Source organism: Atractosteus spatula, chromosome 7 (assembly GCF_055471065.1).
Source record: "Atractosteus spatula isolate fAtrSpa1 chromosome 7, fAtrSpa1.hap1, whole genome shotgun sequence".
Classification (NCBI taxonomy): Eukaryota; Metazoa; Chordata; class Actinopteri; order Semionotiformes; family Lepisosteidae; genus Atractosteus; species Atractosteus spatula.
In genome coordinates, this window is record NC_142712.1 from 59,569,011 (window position 1) to 59,591,029 (window position 22,019).

Here is a 22,019-nt window from a genome sequence, read left to right on the forward strand (position 1 = left end):
CCCCCAACGCCAGCACCAAGGCGTTCTGCATCAGGATTTTCCTACTCCCTTCCATATCACTGCAATGCCTGTATTTCTATTTGTTCTCCTCTTCTGTCTCATGATCTTGGTTTTACTGTACTTGTCTGACTTCCCAATACCAAAAAATATTAGATTAAGCAATACAGTATATTGTTACAGCTATAAGTGACTAGGAAGTATCTCTAAGAGCTTAGATGAGGTGTGTGACACCTGGCGGTGTAAACACTTCTAGCTTCAACGCAGAGGGGATGTTTGCTGAGATGTGGGGCATCCCCTGAGCATAAACAATTGTAAAGTTTGTTTAAATTTGTTTAACCAAATGTGCCTGGATTATTACTCTTTTCACCAAAGATGTGCCAGAGAATCTAGAATTCACATGCTTCTAATTATACCAACCGCTCGGGTATGTTCTGTAGAAATCACTTACAAGTTGGGGGTTATGAATAATTATTTTTCTTATCGACTAAACCACTTAGTTAATTCCTGAAATCAACCATTTTCGTAACCCCCCCATTTGTAACAATATTCAGTAACATACAGCATATTTTCTACAGCATACACAAAGTCTCAACTACAGCTCCAAAAACAACAATAATATTCACATGTCTATTCCAAACAGTTTACAATTTGTACCGCAATAAATGGTCATAAACATCCCTGCATGGTTCAGAGACAATTTCCCCAAGTTACAGGTATAATATACTGCACACACGACTCCTTATTGTGTTTCTTTTGATAATGTATGTCTGCCTTGAAGTGTAATTTCATATCGCTGGCAAATCCATCACAGTAAACATCAAAACGTCTCGTGAGAAAGCACAAGTCTCACAAAGAGTTATGAGCTCCTTACTTTCAATGTGACCCCGATTCTGATGAAGAAGGCGCTGGATCTAAGAGACGCAACAGGGTATTTGAGTTCTATGAAATGTGAGCGTTAAACAAAACTGTCCCCATGACTGTGTACGCTGCTCCGACCCTAGCACTGCAGCGACAGTAAGGTTTGTTGTAAATGGGGAAAAAGCGACCTCTCTTCGTCATATTACAACTGTTAACATCATAGGGAAAACCAAAAAGACAAAAACAAACCAAGCAGCTAACAATGTCTGAAAGGCAGGTGTCAATGCTGTAGTTTGCCGTTCTGTACCTGAAAACTGCTGTTTCATTTCTGTGTTAAAAGTTGGCTGGAAGGAAAGAGATGCAGAGCTGGAATTCCAGATGTGACCCATGTGGGACCCTCCTTCAACACACTCCACCCTTCCCTGGGTGACACCCATACAGAAGATACACAGAAAACAAGATGCCGATTCCTCAGTCGTGAGCTGCCAGTCCTGAGCTGCACCACACTATTATAGAGTTTTCCCTTTCAGCATCCGAACGGCCGACTGAGCTCCAGCCGTGCGGGAAGAGCTGCTCCTCTGCTTTAGCGTCATGTTTCTCAAAAGAGACGTGACGTGTAACAATGTACCGTATTAGCGCCCCTCAGGGGAGCTTTATGATTTGGATACAGACAAATGCTTGCTTCTTCTCGTCGGAGTGAGCAAACCGATTTTTTAAAGTGTTTTTGCAAAGTGGTTCAATCTGGCAATCAGACAATTGGTACCTTTGGGACTAAAACACTTTGGACTGAGCAGATGTACATTAACAATGAAGGTTTTTACTGTTTCTGGAAGGTGAACAATGCTTAATGTAAGGCGTTTTTTTTGTGTTGAGAAGATGCTTCAAGATGATAAATAGTTGTTTATTTAATTGTTTAATTATTGTTTCTCTGCTCCTTGTGCCCTGTTGACCACAAACAGTACACCTGCTGGCTGGACAGTGTGCATGCTCAGAGCTGCCACATGCTTTCAGGAGATGGCTTTGGTAATGTGTAACCACAGCACATTCCAGCATGGAAGGAAGTACTAGTCCCCCTCTTTCTCTAGCTGTGCACTACAGGACTGCTGGAGTACAGGTCTGACAGTATCCTTCTGCTGGAGTCAATAAAATATTTCTCTCTGATCCTGGAGAGATGACAACTTGTGTAGGTGTAGCTAGCAGATAACTTGCTTTTGAAGGACGCACAATCGGGCTTTTAAACATTCTTCTGTGCTGCTCATCTTAGCCTGACTGCTCCGTGACTTACTCCTCTCGAATCAAAGTACAGTACCTCCACAATCAACTGTAATTTAAGCGTCCCTGAGCCAGCAACAGTGGTGCAGCAAATCTCTACAATCCCTGCCCTAAATCCTGACAGCCAACAAGAACTAATGTTGCAACTGAATTGTTACTTTAACTCAAAGCACCAAGCTGAGAAAATCTATTATCTGAGAGTGCGTTTCAGATTCATCATTAAAAGCAACATGGGGACTTTTCAATGGAGCGGTTTCAGGATAAAGTGTAAACTGAGGCAGAGGAAAGGAAATGAGCTCCCCGCACACCGATACAGAAGACACACAGAAAACAAGATGCCAAGAAGTATTGAAATGCATTGCTCTGGGGAGTACTGGCCAATTTTCTTAAATTGAGAACAGAAAAAATACACATGAGAAAATGTGTAGCCATATATTTCAAAATCAGGGTAGAGGAACAACAGTCAGTTTAAAAAATGCAGATGATTAGGTGTACATATCTACCAGATAGTATTGAAAGGGAAAATAACGCAGGACAGCTGTTTGGCCAAATGCAAATCTGAATAAAGCTTCTCTATTTTGAAAGCTGCTATAAGTCTCTATATTTTCGGTTGTAAAAAAAGTGTTAACCTTGAGGTAACCAACCACAGATTCAGTACTGCTTGAGAATTCCAGTCTTGTGGGAATTTACTGAGGTAACGTTGCAGGTATACAAGCAGAATTTCACCATATGTTTAAACAGTCATCAGTATTCATAACTCTACCGCTGCAATCTAAAGTCTGGCATGATTGACAGGTATAATTAAAGTGGGTTACTAGCAGGGTACAGCTGTATTCTGAAGTGAGGGCTTTCTTCTCTTAATGGGGAGAAAAGATTTTCTGGGAAGCTTGCTCACACTGCCTGACTCACAGGTGTCTAAAGACATCAGGGACATCTGCGCAAGGATGTGAAAAAAAGTGGCTTGAGATGTAATCTTCTTGGAAGTCTTGAATGCTTACCCCCTCGATTAGCACTGACAGCAAACCCCATTTCTTCCCATTTACAAAAGGATATGCGTGCCTGGCCTTGATCCCATCCCCAATACTCTCAGAAAGCAAATACACCGAAAGATATAAAAATTCTAGAAAGGCAGCCAGCCTGCAGTAGAGACAAAAACAACATGTCATTCCTCTTGATACACAGAGACAGGTCAAAGAGAGAATTCAGCAGAATCCATTAATAAAATAGGACATTCACAAGAGATTTCACATCATTCATTCTAACTTCCACTGAATAAAGGTTAAGTACACAGCTCTAATCACTATCAGTGTTGTTACAACATTTTAGAAATATTATTTGAAATGCGTATTCAGTTTTTACCACAGTCAGTTTCAGAGAGCTTGAACTCTAGTAGACTAATGTTTTAACTACAGTGTAATTAAAGAATACACACTTATCTGCACTTAAGTATTCCCAGGAGTCTGACAGCAATAATACCCAATTTTGGATAAAACATAAATCATTATAAATTGAGAGAACCAGCTTCATTGGAATCTATACAAGGATGAGTCACGTATTAAGATGAAATAGTTGCTTTTTATACTTGGTTCCTGGATCAGTCCTGTCTTGTGACAGTTTGTCAAAGGCATTATCTTTTGTCTTTGAAAGCACATTTGTCTCATCCTCCTCACCCCAAATGTTGAATCTTTGGATGAAGCGTAAACCAAACTCTGATCAGCGGAAAAGTCACAATGATCTTGGAAAACAATATGGTATAAAAAAGAATCTCAAAGCTTCATCTACAATTCGTGAGCATGGGGCTCCCCCAAGACAATTTAGAAATTAAATCACTAACACTGTCATATATGTAACTACCAACGCCATAAATAAACTCCACTGATCCCTGGAGATTCCTTCCTCCTTACCCACATTATCTTGTGCTAGAGCAGCAGCATGAAGTTGGGGTTTTTGTTCAGAAATGCAGGAGACATGTTTGCACTGAAGCATGGACAGGGGCTTCAGCAATCACCCTGCTAGCGTCCAGCTCCAAGTCAGCTCCAAGGCACAGTGCTGTGCTCAGGCTGCTTCGTTCTAAAGAGAGGAGCCCCCCAGCACAGTTCTTGGCAGTGCGTTGACTGCACTACCCCTGATCCTGCCGAGGAGGAAATCAGTCAGATGTTGACAGAAGCTCCTGGCGGCTTCATTCCGGCTAGTTTTTGCAGCCCCCACCCTCTCATTAGTAATCTCCACTGCAGCTTGGCCTCCTCCTCCTCTGGACGTGCAGCACACTGGCTCCACACATCCCATCCTCTCTTCACCCGGCTCCCACGCTCACTGCCATAATTAGGCAATTACTATCTAATTATCCTTTACTCATTAATTGCCTTAAATTGCTGTTGCCGCTGTGGTTGGAGTGTGGTTTGTGATATTTACAAAACCTTTATTTTCCTTAAGAAGAGGGGAAACGGTAAATGCCTGTTCCCAGGATAACACACATCCCTCATTTTTAAGGAAGAGCAGCTGTGTATAAATAAACACACAGAACGTATTCACTGATGCATGAGTCACCACCTCATCTACTCTATGAATTTGTTTTGTTTTTTTACTTTTAGACCTATCATTCATACTGTGGCAGCTGAAGCCTCAACAATTCACTGGAAAACCTGGTTTGGTAGCTGAGGTACTGTTGGCACCAAGGCTTGTCTCAAAAGACAGAAAAACAGTAAAATGGTAGAAAATTTCAATAAAGACTAACAACCATGACAGTCTCCTAGGAATGTGTCAGTCTCTCATATAACACTTCAGGTTGTAGCCTTTTTACACAGAGGGATCAAGTCTTCAGCCACTACAGGCAAGGGGTTTTTGTCTGGTGCTTCTTTCATACAGCTGGAAAAATAGTGGGTGGTTAGGTATGTGCCCAAGCAAAATTCCTCACATTTCGTCAATTTGAGAAAGCAAGAAGGGAGACTCTTATTCCTGGTACTATATGTCTTGACGTAGCAAGTGTAATTTCGGTTCAGGAGCAACTGTGGAAAAGGCGGCAGCCCTGCTGAAGGACTTCTGGCATGAAAGCAATGTGATTCAATATCTGTGGCGTTGCAGTTTTTAAAATTCTCATTAAGTTTCCCAAACTTGCCTGCGACTTCTGAGGCTGAGGCTCAAATTGGATGCTTTTATTAAAACTCAAATGTTTATTTCATAAAGGAGAAATGGTTAGAAGCATACTGCTTTTTCTTCCAAATTAAAGAACGTTTCTGTAGCTTTGCCCTTACTGCTGCATGAGAAAAACTATGGCTAATGTTAACTCACATTCACTTATTAATTAAGGAAATGAGTTTCCTTTTCCAAGCAAAAACACAATGTTATAATCGGTGCTGAACATTGTCAGTACAGATGTGTTTCATCTGTGCCTGGTTTATACTCTAAAGGGTTTTTAATAACATACAGATTGGTGATGCCTTTGTTTTCTTTTAATGGTTAAATATGCCCTTTGGGCCCAATTTTTATCCTCCAGATCTCACCTTTATCATATTTACCAGGCATTCACGACTTAACCCTTTTGAATACATACAGTAACTGGAGACGATCTGAACCTCCAAAATGCATGCTAATTCAGATTAAAATATTTCTACGACCTCACCCTTTGATCTCTCAAGTGGATTATTTCAGATGCGTTCTTAATCTGGATTTAGGAATCCAGAATTTCTGTTTTGCATCAACTGAAAACTGTGGACTTCTAAACAAATCTAGAAAAAAAGAAAGGTGACAAAAACAAGGTAGGAATGGAGATGCCCTGAGGGTGTGTCTGGCAATTATATAGTTTAAGCCATTCATCACACTATCCTGCTTTTTCTAGACTTTCACACAATCCACATGGTCCTGTAAATTACTCATAGTTTGACACAACTTTTTGTGATGGCACCACAAAAAAATTAAGCAAAACCGCATCTGAGATTTAAAATAGTGTAGTAGCTGCAGTAAGTGCGTGGTCAAGTGTGTTGTCTTTGAGCAGAAAATAAGATAAGCATACAGTAAAAGGCACGCGCCACAGGAAAAAGTGGAGGAGGATGACTTAATGTCAATGACTGGAGGACAGCTAAAGGGATGTGTTCAATAACATCCTGACAACAGTCCTTAGGGCTTGCAATAATCAGTCCACCGACTCCCCAGCACTGCTCAGTAATTTATAATAGATCGCTGTTAACGCCTGGGGTGAGGTAGCTCTCTCAGAGGAGCTCCTGTGAGGCAGCAGAGAAAGCAAAGGTCAAGGGGACTGGTTCAATGCCACTGCAGAAGAAGCTCTGCTTGCTATTTCAGTCCTCCTTTTCAAAATGCTTGCGCTGCACCACATAGACCCAGAGCTGTGCCTCTCATTTACCTGAACTTTCCGACTGATTCAGCTGCAATCCCAGAACCCTTCATTTAAAGACAAAAGAAAGACTGCAATCGAAAGGCAGCTCATCAGCTCATCTAACTTTCTGGCTGCTACTACCTAATAACAACTCACCTGGCTGTTTCTTGAAATCAATAGTTGTATCGGCTTTGACACCCCAGTAGGTTGGCTTATTCCACACTCTCACAACCCTTTGTGTGAAGAGCTGGCTCCTGTTTTAGCTTTAAAAGACTTTCCCTTTAGTTTCCATTTGAATTCCCTGGTTTGTGTTTTACAGTTGATTTGAAGCTTTGGGCTGACTTGTCATTTTTTGGGTTGACTTTTTCACTGTGTCTGGGGATTGTGAACCCTCGAATCAGGTGTCATCTCAGTCTCCTAGCCCTCTTCATGCACCAAGGCTTGTGTTTTAATTTTCTGTTTAAGGTACAATAGAGCTGGATAAACACAAGGAAACAGGTAGCCAGGTGCTGGAGGGGGTATAAAGCCTTTTAAGCCTACTGACATTTTTTGTCATATTGGTTGAATTTCATTTGGTCTTACAAATATTGTTTTTTTTTCCATTATTGAAGTTGAAATTAAATACTTTCCTTGCTCCCGAACAGGATTCTAGACAGCCGTTTTCTAGCCAAAACCTTCCCCAGAGGAATCAACTAAGAAGTCTTTCTGAAATTAAAATCTTTAATATGCAAATATTTAGCTACGCATTTTCCTTAATAACCTGCAGCTAAACAGCAATGTATTTTGTTAAAAGCCAGCGTAAGCCAAACTGAAAAAGAAATCTCTTGATGTTTCTCAGCCTTTCTGCTTCTGACCTTACATTTCAGACTGAAGTGAGGGCCTGTGAATGGGAACATGAAAACTTTGGCCTTTTCTTTTGTGTCGGCTCTTCTGCCCTACTGGGCATGACGGAGACAACAGAGAAATTTTGTTTGGGTAAACTAGTTCACAGAGATGTCTCGGTCAAACTTCCACGCACAAGAAAAAAAAAGAAATGCTGACTGGCTCCGGACCTTCTCCTTCAACCAGTGAGATAAGTAAAAGACAGATGAGGAACTAAGAAAAAGAGAGACGGTGTGATCTTGTCATGTAACAGTGTAACAGATCTCAAAACACACAACTGTGAACATGAAGGGAGAAAAAAAAAGACAAGCACCAGAGACGAGGCAGCATGCTCAATTCCTATGCTCTACCACAGAAATTGCACAAAATAACTCTTCACTTTGCCCACTCGTTCAATCTCCACACCTGCACAGATGGAAAGAATTGAAGGATGGTAAAAATAGAACACTGCATGCTGGACTCAGCAATTCCAAATAACTCCGGTTCTCTTCAGGAACAGAGCCTCATACACAGAGCTAGAGAGGGCCAGAAAAGCAAGGAACTGAACTGAGAGCAGAAGAGCCCAATGAAAACAATCGACTGCTTGCAGAGACACTGTCAAGGCTTGTCCGCACTTGACAACAAAGAAACGCTGTTTATTGTTTTCAGCCTTCCACTACCAATTTTCTTTATATTCATTGCTCATTCCAAAGTGAAGAAGAGACGATTGCTCAAGATTTATTCCAATAGAAAACAAAATGAGCTTCACGCTTTTACAACATGCAAAGGTTTCATCAGAATCTGAGGTTACATTTTTACAGTTGAGAGGGTTAACCATTTACAGCATTCTGTCCTGGTCTTTTGTATAACCAGAAGACACAACAAGAAAGTTAATAGTGGGAGGTCATTTTTCTAGGAATGGCAAAGAACAAATTCAGTTACTTCTCTGAACAGAATTTTCCCTCCCACCCCTAAACCAAGAAGGGAAGATACTTAAGCCTAAAACCTCTCAAACCAAGTGCAGAGTCTGGGCAAATGAGCACTGCTTTTAATTTAAACAAAATTTGCAAGCATTTGCATATGATAAAGGAAACATTTTCAGGCGTACTATATCTGGAGGGCAGTCTGCATGGGTTTTAATCATGTTCTCCAGTTTCTTTCCACAGTGCACAAATAAATACTTTCCAAACACCAGTGTGTATGTGTGTAAGTGAATATTTGTGCCCTGAAATACTGTTGACCTGTCCCAGCTGGAATAGGCTCCAGATGGGTGTGTTTGTTTGGAGCCTCCAAGATTCACATTTGAAGAGCATTGCCCAGGGCATTCAGTATTGTATTGTATTTGCAGTACAATTGCGCACAGACTCTGCTCTTCAGCCTTACAGTATGTCACACCTCTATTTGACTCTTACAGGGCTACAGGAAAGGCACAGCAGCTCCCAGACTGGTATAGCTGAACAAACCACAGTGAGAGTAAAACAGTCAGGGCCTGTTGTGAGTACAGAAAAACACGGCTAAGACGAGGAACTCTACCCTGATACGTCATTCTTGTTTGTGTTCTGAGACAACACCGTCCTTTTACTTCACGGAAAGAGAAAGAAGTTAACCCATGTGATGAAATAAGCCCTTTCAAATGTGTTCATGTTGATGTACTTATTCTTACACATCAATGGAACTCCGGCAGCGTGACTTTCAGAATGATGTTTTGGAATCTCCAGCTTGCTCTGGCCAGCGCTAATTAATCATGCTTCTGGGAAATAAGGTGTTAAGGAAGCCAGTACATCGTCCCGGTCTTAGCGTTGGCACATTCACTGAAGGAGGTAGTGTCAGCAGGAGCTGTGTGACAAAACTGTTTTCTCTGGAGGTGAATTCTGAGATAGCGGTTAATTACTGGAGTTTAAGCTTTTCATTTACTGCACATTAGGCTCAGCTCAGTACTCATCTGCGCTGTGTAGCTGAGCTAAAGCCTGTGGCTGAAATGTCCATTTTTGTGACGGCTGTTCACAGCGTTTATCTCTTCAGGTCTCTTCATTCTTTGGGTAGACTGAACATTCCTCCTTCAAGGTAAATTAAAAGATCTCTAAGATTTGAGAATTTGTATCAGAGTAGGTGGAGGATAAATATTTGGTGGCCATTGAAAATGATGGAAAAAATACAGAAATCTAAAAGGACTGGAGTTTGCTACAGTTCTAAACTCATCATAATATTAAAATCATACAAAAATCATAACATGAATAAAAAAGTTGTAAACCATTGACATATTTCACAAAACTACCTATGAACATAAACAAAAGCCACAGCAATTTGAACAGATGAAAGGAATAACTTAGTCTTTTAAGTCATTTATGAATTTATGATACTGTATATTCATTCATGCTTCAATAACATCTTTATTGCAATATCTTGTCTTTAAGACTTTCTTTACCAGCAAAGTACATCACATGGGTACTAAGGGCGGAATAACCTGAAGGCAAGAGGAATGGATGTTTTTTTTGCACACACACCTACAGTGGGTATAGAAAGTCACCACTCTATTTCAAAATGTGTACCTTTTGTTGTATGACACACTGAAAATAAAAACAAATTCAATTGGGCTTGTTCCATTTTTATTTACACACAGTTACCCACATTAGCCAAGTGAAAATAAAATTCTAAAGCATTCTGAAAATTAATTAATATTACAACAGTAATAACACCTTATTTGGATAAGTGAACACCCCCCCTTAAAATTGCATTTGTAAACCTGCTCAGGTATAACCAATCACCTTACAGTTCACACAACAAACTAATTGGCAACAAACTAATCCCACCTGTGATCAACTGTGGAGATTTTGATTGTTTCAGATTAAAAGCAGCTGTTTCTAGAGGACTCCACTGCTTGAAAGTGCATTTCAAAGCAAAGAATCCACTATGGGTGGAAAGGTGCTTTCAAAAGAACATTGAGATAAAGTTGTGGAAAGGCACAAGTCAGGAGATGGGTATAAAAAGATTTCAAAGGCTTTAGGTATCCCATGGAGCACAGTCAAGACCATCATGAAGAAGTGGAAGGCGTGTAGCACCGCCCAGACCTTGCCTAGATCAGGCCATCCCTCCAAACTGGATGACCGAGCAAGAAGGAGACTGATCAGAGAGGCTACCAAGAGGCCGATGGCAACTTTGAACGAGCTACAGGCCTTTAAGGCAAAGACTGGTCATTGTGTGCATGTGACAACAAAATCACAAGCGCTCCGCAAATTTGGCCTGTATGGGAGGGTGGCAAGAAAAAAGCCACTCCTTAAAAACAAAAAAAAGCTACATCAAGTCTTGTTTGTGTTTTGCTAAAAAGCACCTTAAAGATGCTGTGGTCAGATGAGACCAAAATCGAACTTTTTGGCTAGAATGCAACATGGTACGTCTGGTGAAAACTCAGTACATCTTGCCATCCAAAGAACACAAGTCCTACAGTGAAGCAAGGTGGTGGCAGCGTCCTGTTGTGGGGGTGTGTCTCTTCAGCTGGGACTGGGGCGCTTGTCAGGATAGAAGGGAAGATAGATGGTGCAGAATACAGGCAAATAGTTGAAGAAAACCTGCAGCCCTCAGCCAGGAAGTTGAAGATGGGAAGATGGTTCGCCTTTCAACATGACAATGACCCAAAGCACACCGCCAAAGCAACCGTACAGTGGCTGAAGGACAGGAAGGTGAATGTCCTGGAGTGGCCTAGTCAGAGCCCCGACCTCAATCCCATCGAAAATCGTTGGCATGACTTGAAGAGGGCAGTGCATCAAGGGTCACCACGCAGTTTGATTGAGCTTCCATAAGGAGGAACGGGCAAATATTCCTCCCTCTAGGTGTGCAGAGTTGGTAGAGATGTATCCAAACAGACTCAAGGCTATAATTCAAGCAAAAGCTGCTTCCATCAAGTCTTAACTCAGGGGGGGGTGTTCTCTTATCCAACCCAGTTATTCTACTTTTTTATTTTTATTATTTTTTCAGACAGTTTGCTTTCTAGTTTCACTTGGATGTTGCAAGGTACAACTTGTAAATAAAACTGGAAAAAGTCTGATTTTATTTGTCATCTTTTTGGGCTTTAGGGCAACAAAAGGTGAACATTTTGAAAGGGGGTGGTGACTTTCTATACCCACTGTAACTGTTGTGTGCACTGATCTTACCTCAGACTACATGGTCCTCACCTAGTGCCTCCCATGGAGGAGGGCTGAAATAAAGTTTGATTTTCTCAGCAGAAGTACCTACGGTCAGAAATAAACACGAGCGTGGAGCAGCTCAACTTCCTTCCTGCTTTAGGATCACGCAGCTCGTGATCCACAGCTGAACATGTCTAGTCAGAGGATCAAGTATTACAGACAGATATTCCACTGGAAAAAGCAACAAGGCTCTAAGTTATGCAATTGGAGTTGTCTGCTGCCATATACAAGAGTTGACAGGCAGGTATAAGATTAGGACTTTTTTCTGACGGACTTATTTCAATACTTCAGGGGAAGACAGTATATTTCATACATAGTTATCGGCTTCTGTTGGGAAGTACTGTTTATTACTTTTGCTATCCTGCAAGGGGCTTGGTACACTGCAATAGACCACCTCCTGCTTCAGGGACATCAGTCAAGTAATCATCATTTATATCTGCGTGGCCTTCATTTCCAGTAATCAAAGACATTTCAGTTTAATGTGACATTCCAGGGAGCGTGCTGGCATGTAATAATATTCTTGCAGGAAAGAAAAGGCATCAAAGTTTCAGCATCAGGGTTTGAAGGAAAAGTCTACATACACTACAGAGTGAAAACAAAGCTGGGAAGACTGGTTCCTTAAGGTTAACATGTGGTTTTCTGGCTCTACCTAGGCTGCAACAGGAACGATTCCTGGACCCGAATCTGTCCTATACCCCTCCAGAACCTCCATTCTGGGCTTGAAAAGGATGCTTTCATTCACATTAATGGAAGCCTTCGAAGCCTTTACAGAGAGTTCGAACAACACTTACTGCACCAAACATTCAACACGGGTTTCACACTAGTTTCACACAGGTGCTGTCTGCTGTACTGTGTATGTCCCGAGAGATCAGCACGAATAAGAATTCCAGGGTACGTGTACATATGGAAATAAACTCCCCTACTCTACTCTTTACTCTGAAAGCACTGGCTTGATTACCTGATGCAAATTCATTCGTTTGTTACCTTTGACAATGACAGAAAGATTTTATTTCTGTGGGGATGTCCAAATAATTGCAAGTGTAAGGCATCATTTGGCCAGTTAGCTTACCCATTTTCCCCCGATCTGCATTACTAGTTCTTGTGTACGCTTATGAAGTGTGACTAGAGGCAGATGAGGGCTCTCTGGACAATGGCACTCCACTACATCTACAGGCCGCCTAGTGACAAGACCACAGAGCAATGCACTGTAACCTAGTCAGCCTGGCAAAAAAAAACAACAACAGCAGCAAACAAACAAAGATGACGATTAAACCGAATTAAATATACGACTTGATATCATATATAGAGAGCAAAAACAACTTAATTGTTTTATAAAAAAGCTGAGCAGCTTGTTGTTTTTTTTATTTTGGCACAACTTTAAGAAAGGGTGCAGCTGCTCATTTTCAGAGCCTCTGATGCTCCCAACCTCCAGAGACTGAGAGAGAGTCAGCCAGACAGCGAGCAGGCATGCTGCATTTAACCTCCCCTGCACACATCTGCTTGCAGCTATGGCAGGCAAGAGAAATACAGATATAGTCACATACCAAAATACATATTTCAGAATACATCTATATATATAGACGTTCAGAAAAAAATGTACAGATACATAGATGCACATACATACATTACTGATAATGGTATAGTGATAGATACAGTCTTATAATTTTGTTAACAACAGAATATCAAATTTATATCATAATTTAATTTATCTTCCTCTCCACACTCATGTTTATGCATAAAGTCAGTGCAATACTAGTATGCATACATCTACTTTTTAATATTTAAAATGGTAACATGTTTGTTTTAACTGGAAGATGCACTGTCACATACCAGCACTTTCATTCCACCCTCTGTCAATATGTTAACCTCTGACTGATGGTTTTACACACAAAGCTCAAAAACACTGAGACGGGAAAGATTTTTCTCCCCAGCCTCTCCAGGTCCAGTGGATCTCGGTGAATAAATTCAATCTTAAGACTGCAGTCTTTCCTCACACCCAGGCTGCTAATTTTCTTCTCTTTCAAATGGTATTGATCTGCTTACAGAAAATATGACTAGTCCATTATGAATGGGAGCCAGCCTGGGCTTTTGTAACTGTGCATTGAAACCGCTGCTGAGGACGCCATTTAATCTATAAATGTCAGAACTGGGCCTGTGTCTTCATTCAGCCCGAGCATCAATCAAGTGGCAGCATAAAAGTTTTTTAAATGCAAACACTAGCAGCAGTCCTCATTTAGACAGTGCTGAAATACTTTTACACCCAGAAAAACCCTCGCTTACAGTAGTACTTGGGCTTCTACAACCACAATGAAGTGACATTATCTATCCATTGTTTGTTTTAACTCCTCGGGTTGAACAGATGGCAGAGACAGGGTAGGGAAATAGGAACTACAGAAGAGTGGAGCCAGGAGGCACCATTTATCCTTCGCTTCAGTCCTTATCAGCCAGTGCAGGCCCACAAAACCCAATCTCCTACCTTTCAGAGTGAAAGTGTTGTGTCAGCGACACAAAGGAAAAGCAATAAATTATCTGGGGATGGTGCAACTGTAGCTAGTGTCACACAAGGGTGGGGTATCTGAGCAGTGACTCATGCACTTAGCATTAATAAATTTACCCCACTGGACAGGAGCTTCAATTGCTTACTGCATACTTAGGGGCAATCTGTTAATACACTACATCAGGGGTCTCCACCCCTTGGGCTAGACTGGGCCACTCCAGTAAGGTTTATTTTATAGATCACCCTAAGGCACCTGTTTTAAAAGACCAGAAACACCTGAAAGGTATCGATGAATTAAATGTGCTCAAATAAGGGATCTCTGGTCCTTGAAGATGATGTTTTAAATACTTTCTATATGTGTTAATTTAGTAAATGATCCTTTCATGGACTGTGACTCTAGTTTGTCTATTGCACCAGAGATCATGCAAACTTCAAAAAGCTCCAAGAGGGCTATCCAAGCAGTGAACAGTGACAGTGCCTTTAATGAGCTACCTACCTGTAGGGTTGTACTCACTATTCCTAATTATGTTGCAATAGAAACATTTCTGAATTTTAAAACATTTATATGTTTGAAACAGACAGACAGCTACATAAATCCAGGCTTCTAGAAGAAGAATCAAGACACTGAATTAGACCAGCACAGCCAGAATAGCTCCTTGCACTCCCACAGCTTCCTGAAATAAAACAAGCCAATGCCTCACTGAATTTGGGAAAAACACAAAAAATAAAAAAAACAGGAATGTGCTGTCATGTTGAACCTAATACAATACCCCAGACACCTCCGATTCAAATTAATGAGTCATTAAACAAATACATCTCCATTCGGTAATAAAAGGAATTTCCATGGCAGAAGTAGAGATAATTTAATAAGCTTCTAAAGACTTCAGTTTTGCATGCAAATCACAAACATATAACTGGCATAGGCACTTGTTTATATTAAAGACAACACTGCACGAATTATTTAACTCTATTGAGGTTCGTTGACATCTTCTTTAAAAGAGATAATGATGCAGTGAAAATGTTCTTGGAAACTATTTTCAACGTGATCTCCTCTTCTTTCGCCAAGCTACAATGCCCAAGACGCCATCCATCACCATTCTGCCCATTGCTCGCAGATAGCTGTGCTGACATGGAACTGCTGCTTAATGTGCAAACTCTGGCTGCAGCCCTGTGGATACAGACGTGTGCGCTGCAACCATGAGCTCAGTCCAGATCTCCTGCGTCTGTCCTTCATCATGCTTCAGAGGCAGACACCCCTTGGTCTCACACGGGACTCAGCGTGGCAGTGATTGGTTGGTAATACCAGAATATTATAATACCCCAGGGGGACTTTTCACCACGACTGTTATCAAATGTTCTGTTTAAATTACAAAGCCTCACACCAGGCTCATTTACATTTCATGGCTTCTCTACACCACATATGTTTCTATTGCATTTATAGTTTTTGAAAACCCTGAGCAGTGATTTTTTCCTCTTCTTCAAAAAAATGCAAGATAAGATGTACGCGATCCCCAGCTGTTTGGGATTCGGAGAAGGGACAGGCGGTAAATCTTGGGAACTCAAAGACAAAGACCACCAATTTTACATCATATCTTATGTTGCATTTAGTTTCGGAAATGATTAAGCCTCGTTTCCGTAACAATTTCTCTGAATACGATGATCGCGCCACTGGGTCTAGATCTATAAATAAAATATAGGAAATATGAAATAATATGTTGTTCTACAAGCCTAATATAAGACAAATGTAGGGTTGAAGCAAATATTGTTGTGTTATTTGAATTTAAATAAATAGTTATGTGATATGGAACAATAAGTGTTCTTACTGCATTGCAAACTAAATAAAAGAAGATTACAAGTGAATCCTACTTTCCAGTAATCTTGTTTTTTGTACATTCTTTTTGGGCATGCCCAGGTTTAACGCTTAGCACACATTTTTTGCTCATGAGACACCCCAGTTTGCTCACTCTTTAAAACAATCAGAGGGAACATTCGCTGTAAAGAAAGTGCAGCACTGGTTTACACTTGCCAAAACAGGTATCGGATGGGTTCACACAAAACACCGGTCATGAAGCGTTTTTCAGGACCCTATGCAGACGATAAAATTCTGAAGGGAGTGCAACAAACACGGGGAAAAAGACTAGGATCGGGGCTGGAAGAAGAACAGGGGGGGGTGTCAACGATGCGCTGGTGCTCGGGAGGGGCGTGGCCAAGGCAAACAAGTCCAAAGGGAGACCGTAAGAAAATCCAGGGAATGCAAATGTCCAGAGCCGGGTGGTCCTTCCATAACAGAGACATGACAAAGTTAAAAGCTGGAGCAGGATCCCGCGAGGGGTCGGGGAATAAAAGGGGGATACGGGGCCAGGCGTTCGGACAGCCGGACCCAGATGGTCAGGATGCCGTTGCGAAGCCTATGCTGTCGAGCCTCTCCTGGACTCGCTGGTAGGCGGGCTTCCGGGCGTCCATCTTCCAAAGCTGAGCCTGGAATGGTGGGAGCCTCTGGCTCTTGTAGGGAAAGGGCTGAGACAGGAGGCAGGCGCAAAAAATCAGGACAAACAAGGAAGAGCAAGAGAGTCCTTAAGAGGAGGGGCTTACGATCGTGACAACACCTTCAAGAGCCCCTATGGCTGTGATTCTGGAAGAATCCCAGAAGCAACACGACAACAGTGAGAACTGCCACAACTTTCCCCAGAAAAAACAAATGCACTGGAAATGGATCTCTAATAAGGAGAGAGAAACTTCCAAATCCCAGAGTCATGAAGATATACAGTGGCAAGAGGCACTACAAGGACACACCAACAGTGATGAACTAAGATGGTCCCAGGTTGTGAAAAGATTTGAAATCCAGCAATCTAATCCTGACAACACCACTTACCGTCACAGCAAACAAAATCTGCTCCACTCCAGGATCCTGGATCTTGACAGCCCAGGCTGAGAACTCTGTTCCCAGAAATACTGCAAATGAGATATCCAATCCTGAGTCTGCATCCAGAGATGGTGGATTTCAGGTGAGAGCAAAGGCAGGTGAAGAGCCAACTGTCTTTCACATTGAGGCAAAACACACTGAAATAAACACCACACCTTCTGAACAGAGGTGGAGGATTAAATCACCCTGGAATCCTGTCCACATGCAGGGGTGAACAACATGAAATGTTTATTTCCTAAACCCTTTACAGATTTTATGTTATATCCATAAATAATGGTGTGCTGAAGAGGGCTTCAGGGAAACCTTTGAATGGCAAAGGCCATCTATACAGATGCAAAGAGACAGTCACCAGTTGGTTTGGGACGAGGATCTACCGAGAAAGTCAAATATATTTCTATTTGAATGGAAGGAGGGAGAGGGCGGCCCAGTGGCGCAGTGGCTAGCATTGCTTCCTTGCAGTACTGGGGCCCTGGGCTCAGTTCTGTGCTGGGGTGTTAGCCGGGTGAAGTTTCTCCACGTGTTTGCTTGGGTTTCCTCCAGGTGGAAAGAAATAGAGCCAAAAAGAGAACCCAAGACAGAAAATATTGCAAGACCTGCAGCTGAGTCACCAGCAAGTAATTATGAAATTAGAATCTCTGAAACGCTGCGCTCAAACAACAATGGTGACTAGATGGTGTAAATAACAGTAGCAGATATACAGTACTTTGAGGAGACAAGAAAGGGGTGGCAAAAAAGATCATTCAGGAACTGAAAGTTACCCCAGATGAACCAAGGATCTTGGATTTTATATGGGTCAGACTTTAAAAAAAAACATTCAAAAGGTATAGTGTTAGAAGTATGCTCCAGCAAATTCGGGTAGAATACAGTTCTACCACATTTATGTGGGTAAAGATGTCATCATGGGAGACTTTAATTTTTGTCACATACAGTAGATTGGGAAGACCCACCATGATTGTCATCAGTTAAAACTGGAATGGTAAAGATGGCTACTAGCCGCTATAGACATGGTAATCACGAGGCAATAACCATATCGCAGTAAGATTCTAGGGGATAGTCAAAGTGGATTCAGAGTTGATAGGTCTTGCTTAAGGAACTTGTACATGTAAGTTCTTTGAAGAAGCAACAGCAATAACGGATTCATACAGTACTCGTGGTGTGGTATTATTAGGTTTTCTGAGGATATTTGATAAAATCTCTCACGAAATAATAATCTTAAAGTTTACTCAATAGGCATTCAATGAAATGTATGCAATAGGATTAAGACATGGTTGTTGGGAAGAAAATGAAAGGAAGAGGTAAAGGTTTGTACCATGCTGAAAGGTAAAGAAAAGAAACACTACGTTTTGGCTGTGGAGCCTTCTTCAGGGGTGAGCTGTGAGGTATCCAAAGCCAAAACCTGTCTCTTTTCTTTTCCTTTCAGCATGGAATAAACCTTTACCTGTTCCTCTGCAGCCTACACATGCTGATGCAGCTCCCTACACAAACTTAGAAAATAAAAGTACAGATAAGGAGTGGATTCTAAAATTGGGATGAAGCCATTAGCAGAGTACCATAGGGATCTGTATTCATACTCCATGCCAAAGATCTACATTCTGGTACAGCTAATACACAATGTATTAAATCAATTAATGCAAAAAAAGAAGCTACAAAAATAAGAGGTTTAGCCTACTGTAGAAGCTCCAAAAGAAATTCAGAACAATTCAGAAATTTTAGACAAACTATAAATATTAGATGGAGAGATAGGACCTTCAAAAGGCTATTGTATGTGCGAAAAAAATGGTGTTGATGCTTATGCACTGACCCATCATTAAATGTTCTAATCTAGACAGTGTGGAGAAGCAATAAAAACGTTAAACTGCATTTTAGAATGTGGAAATGTAAATACAAAATTTAAATCAAGCGGTGGTATTTAAAAATATATATAATGCACTCCTGAATAAGACTTCACAGCCGAAACACATCTTTGTTTCTTTCTAATGTTCAGCATTTAACCTCTAAGCTTATTCTGTTACAATAACAGTTACAGCACCAACAGCTGGGGTCACTACAGAACATTATGACTTACAGTACTGTATGTTGAGTACATTTTACTTTGTAGGTATCACAAGTCTAAAAACATTTCAATTAGCCACATCTGGCCTAACTGTTGATTGATGTGCTCATATTGGAGTGTTTTATGAAATGCTAATGTTTGCTTTATTATCTGTTTCTGTCACAGATGTTCTAGTCTTTTACAAGTCATCCCAATGGCTGTTACAGGTCTTTCCAGCATAGTGATGTTTAGTTGCAATATACATTACATGGAAATAAGAGGTCTTTTATCTGCCTAATATTTTTAATTAGGTCCTGTTCAATAATTTGTTTGAGTATCTATTGTTATAATAAGGCAATAACTAAAGACCTTGAAACTTTGAATAACACTAGATGGATGAAAGAAAGCACTGAAAATGTATTAAAATTACACAATCCTTCAGATATGATACTATGCTGGCAAGGATGAAATTTAAAAAATATATATTTTAGCTGCTGTGCTCTGTTCTTATAAATAGAGTGATTTTGAAAGGAATCATATGTTTTATGCGAGTCTTAGACTAATTAATCAGACTTGAATAATCAAGGAACTGGTTGTTAATTAAAGTTTTTTGTGGATAATAAATGCCTTCTTCCAAATCTAAAGAGAGAACCCTCAGATGCATTATGGTCATGACCTGCTATACAGCCTTTTTTCCTCTCAGTTTAATGTGATTTAAATAATGCTGTTAAGTTTAAATGTTCACGAATACCCAGTATATAATTAATAGTTTAGATGTGATGGGATTATAATAAAACTGTGCAACTATCAATGTGTCTCATTGAGCTCTGTAATTAAACCCATTGTTGCATAGTTGAGAAACAGTGCCAGAGGGGAAAATGTAGTTAGACAAAGTCTCACCAGAGTGTAAAGCAAAGACTCTCAGGTATACTGGTTTGACTCCTAATGGATTTTGGGCATTGTGGTCTGCAACAATTCTACATGAAGAGATAAAAAACACTTGGCAGAAGGATTATGCTCCAAATAAATAAATTAGCTTTTAGTTAAAAATAAAACATTATGTGCGATTTTCATTTTGTTATTTGAAATGTTTCTCCGTCTGGGATCAGATGAGGACCTTGATACCCTCAGCTGTGCAGAGCCAAGCCTGCGTGTCAGTCTCCAGCACAGAAGCACAGCATGTCTTCCTAGCTGGAGAGGACAGAGAGCTTTAGCGTCGGTGCACAGAGGTCCAATGAACCCCTTGATGTGAACTTAATGGAGCATTAACACTGTATTAACTGCAATCTGCGAGCGTCCTGGGACCTTCCCATTGTACGTGTCCCAACTGGAGAGATCGGAGAATCCCAGGAGCAATCAGAGTCAGGCATCAGCGCTGCAGCAGAAGCTCTGCTCCGATCGGCTGCCCACAGCAGAGCAGATTGCACGAGAGAGCCACCGAGAGAGAAACAAGACAGCAAAAAAAAAGGGAGCACAACATCCTTCATGAGAAAGAAAAAAGATATGGGAAGGAGTAGGACAAGGAAGGTGAGAAAGAAAACTCAAATAAGATGGAGGAGAGTTCCTTTCCTGTTATGCTGAAATACTACCAAATCCAGTCTTACTGCAGGATTCTCAGAATGACAAATCTTAAAAAAAGAAAGTCCGATCGGGGTTTTTTTTCTGAAGCTCTAATCCACCATCATCTTGACGTTTAATCATCCTCACTGTACAATCTGTAGCATGAGGCTGGTTCCAAGTGAAGGCCCCAGGAAAACATGCCCTGGAGGTTCTGGAGGGGCAGATCATGGCCAAATGCCCCTGAGTCTGTGGGACGCAGGCTGACCGACAGGACAGAAAGACGCCGAAGCCAATATTTCAGCAGTAGCTCAGAATCACAGGGTTAAGCTCTTTAATCCATATGACGTCACTGCTGCCTTTCAGTGTATGATTTAATGCAAATCGTGTACAGATGTTCCTCATATGAAGCTATAATCCTCTGCTATCCTTTAGATTTTGCAACGCATAATTTGTGCAGAAATTGCAAGGAACTGACAAAGTCCCACAGCTTAGGACAGAATGCAGTTCTAAGGAAGATATTACACAATAATCAGCTTTAAATAGTGCTTTCTCCAGTGAAACCAAGAACTACAGCATTGATCCACACTTGGTGATTTATGTTTCTTCAAAAATGCAATATACTGTACCTGTACACTTCTGCTTCAGAGCTTTTTTTCCTTGAACTAAGTTTCAAGTTATATATGAGCTTTGTGCATTGCTAAATACCACCTCATTAGCTATTTATAAGGAATACTGTGGCTAACCATAGCTGATAGCAGTATTACCACCTTATAGCCTGATCTCATCAGATCTCAGATGCTATAACGTTGGATCTAGTCAACACCGGCATGGGTGAACTCTAAAGAATGCCTGGTTCCTGCTGAAAGTGTTGTTGCTAGACCAGTAGGTGGGACATTTCCCTAGGGATCACAATTTCCAAACAAGTGTTCCGGTGTGCGGTGGCATGGTGGCGCAGTGGTTAGCACTGCTGCCTCTCAGCACAATAATGGTCCTCAGTTCAATAATAGGGTGCTGTCTGCTTAGAGATTGTATGTTCTCCCCGTGTTCGTGTGCGTTTCCTGCGGTTGCTCTGGTTTCCACCCACTGTCCAGAAACATACTGGTAGGTTAACTGGGTTCTGGGAAAAATGACCCTGCTGTGAGTGCATGTGTGTCAGTGTTTGTCCTGAGATGGACTGGCGTCCTGTCCAGGGAGCACCTTGCCGTGTGCCTATTTCTCGCTGGGATAGGCCCAGGCTCCCTGCCACTCCGTCACCAGTAAGAGTAGTAAGGCTGTTTATCCGCGGTCCTAACTACACTGCACTCCTGGATTGCGCAATCTGTTCTGCCTAAAGTTCCATCTGAATGGGTGAAGTAAGTTGCTACTTCTCTTCTACTGTGCAGTGTTGCTGTTGGTGCAGCATGGCAGCTGTGCATCACCCAGGTGATGAAGTGGGTTTCCTCCTATGTGTAAAGTGCTTCTAGATCCTTTCAGATGAAAAACACCAAAACACAGGCATGGTTAAC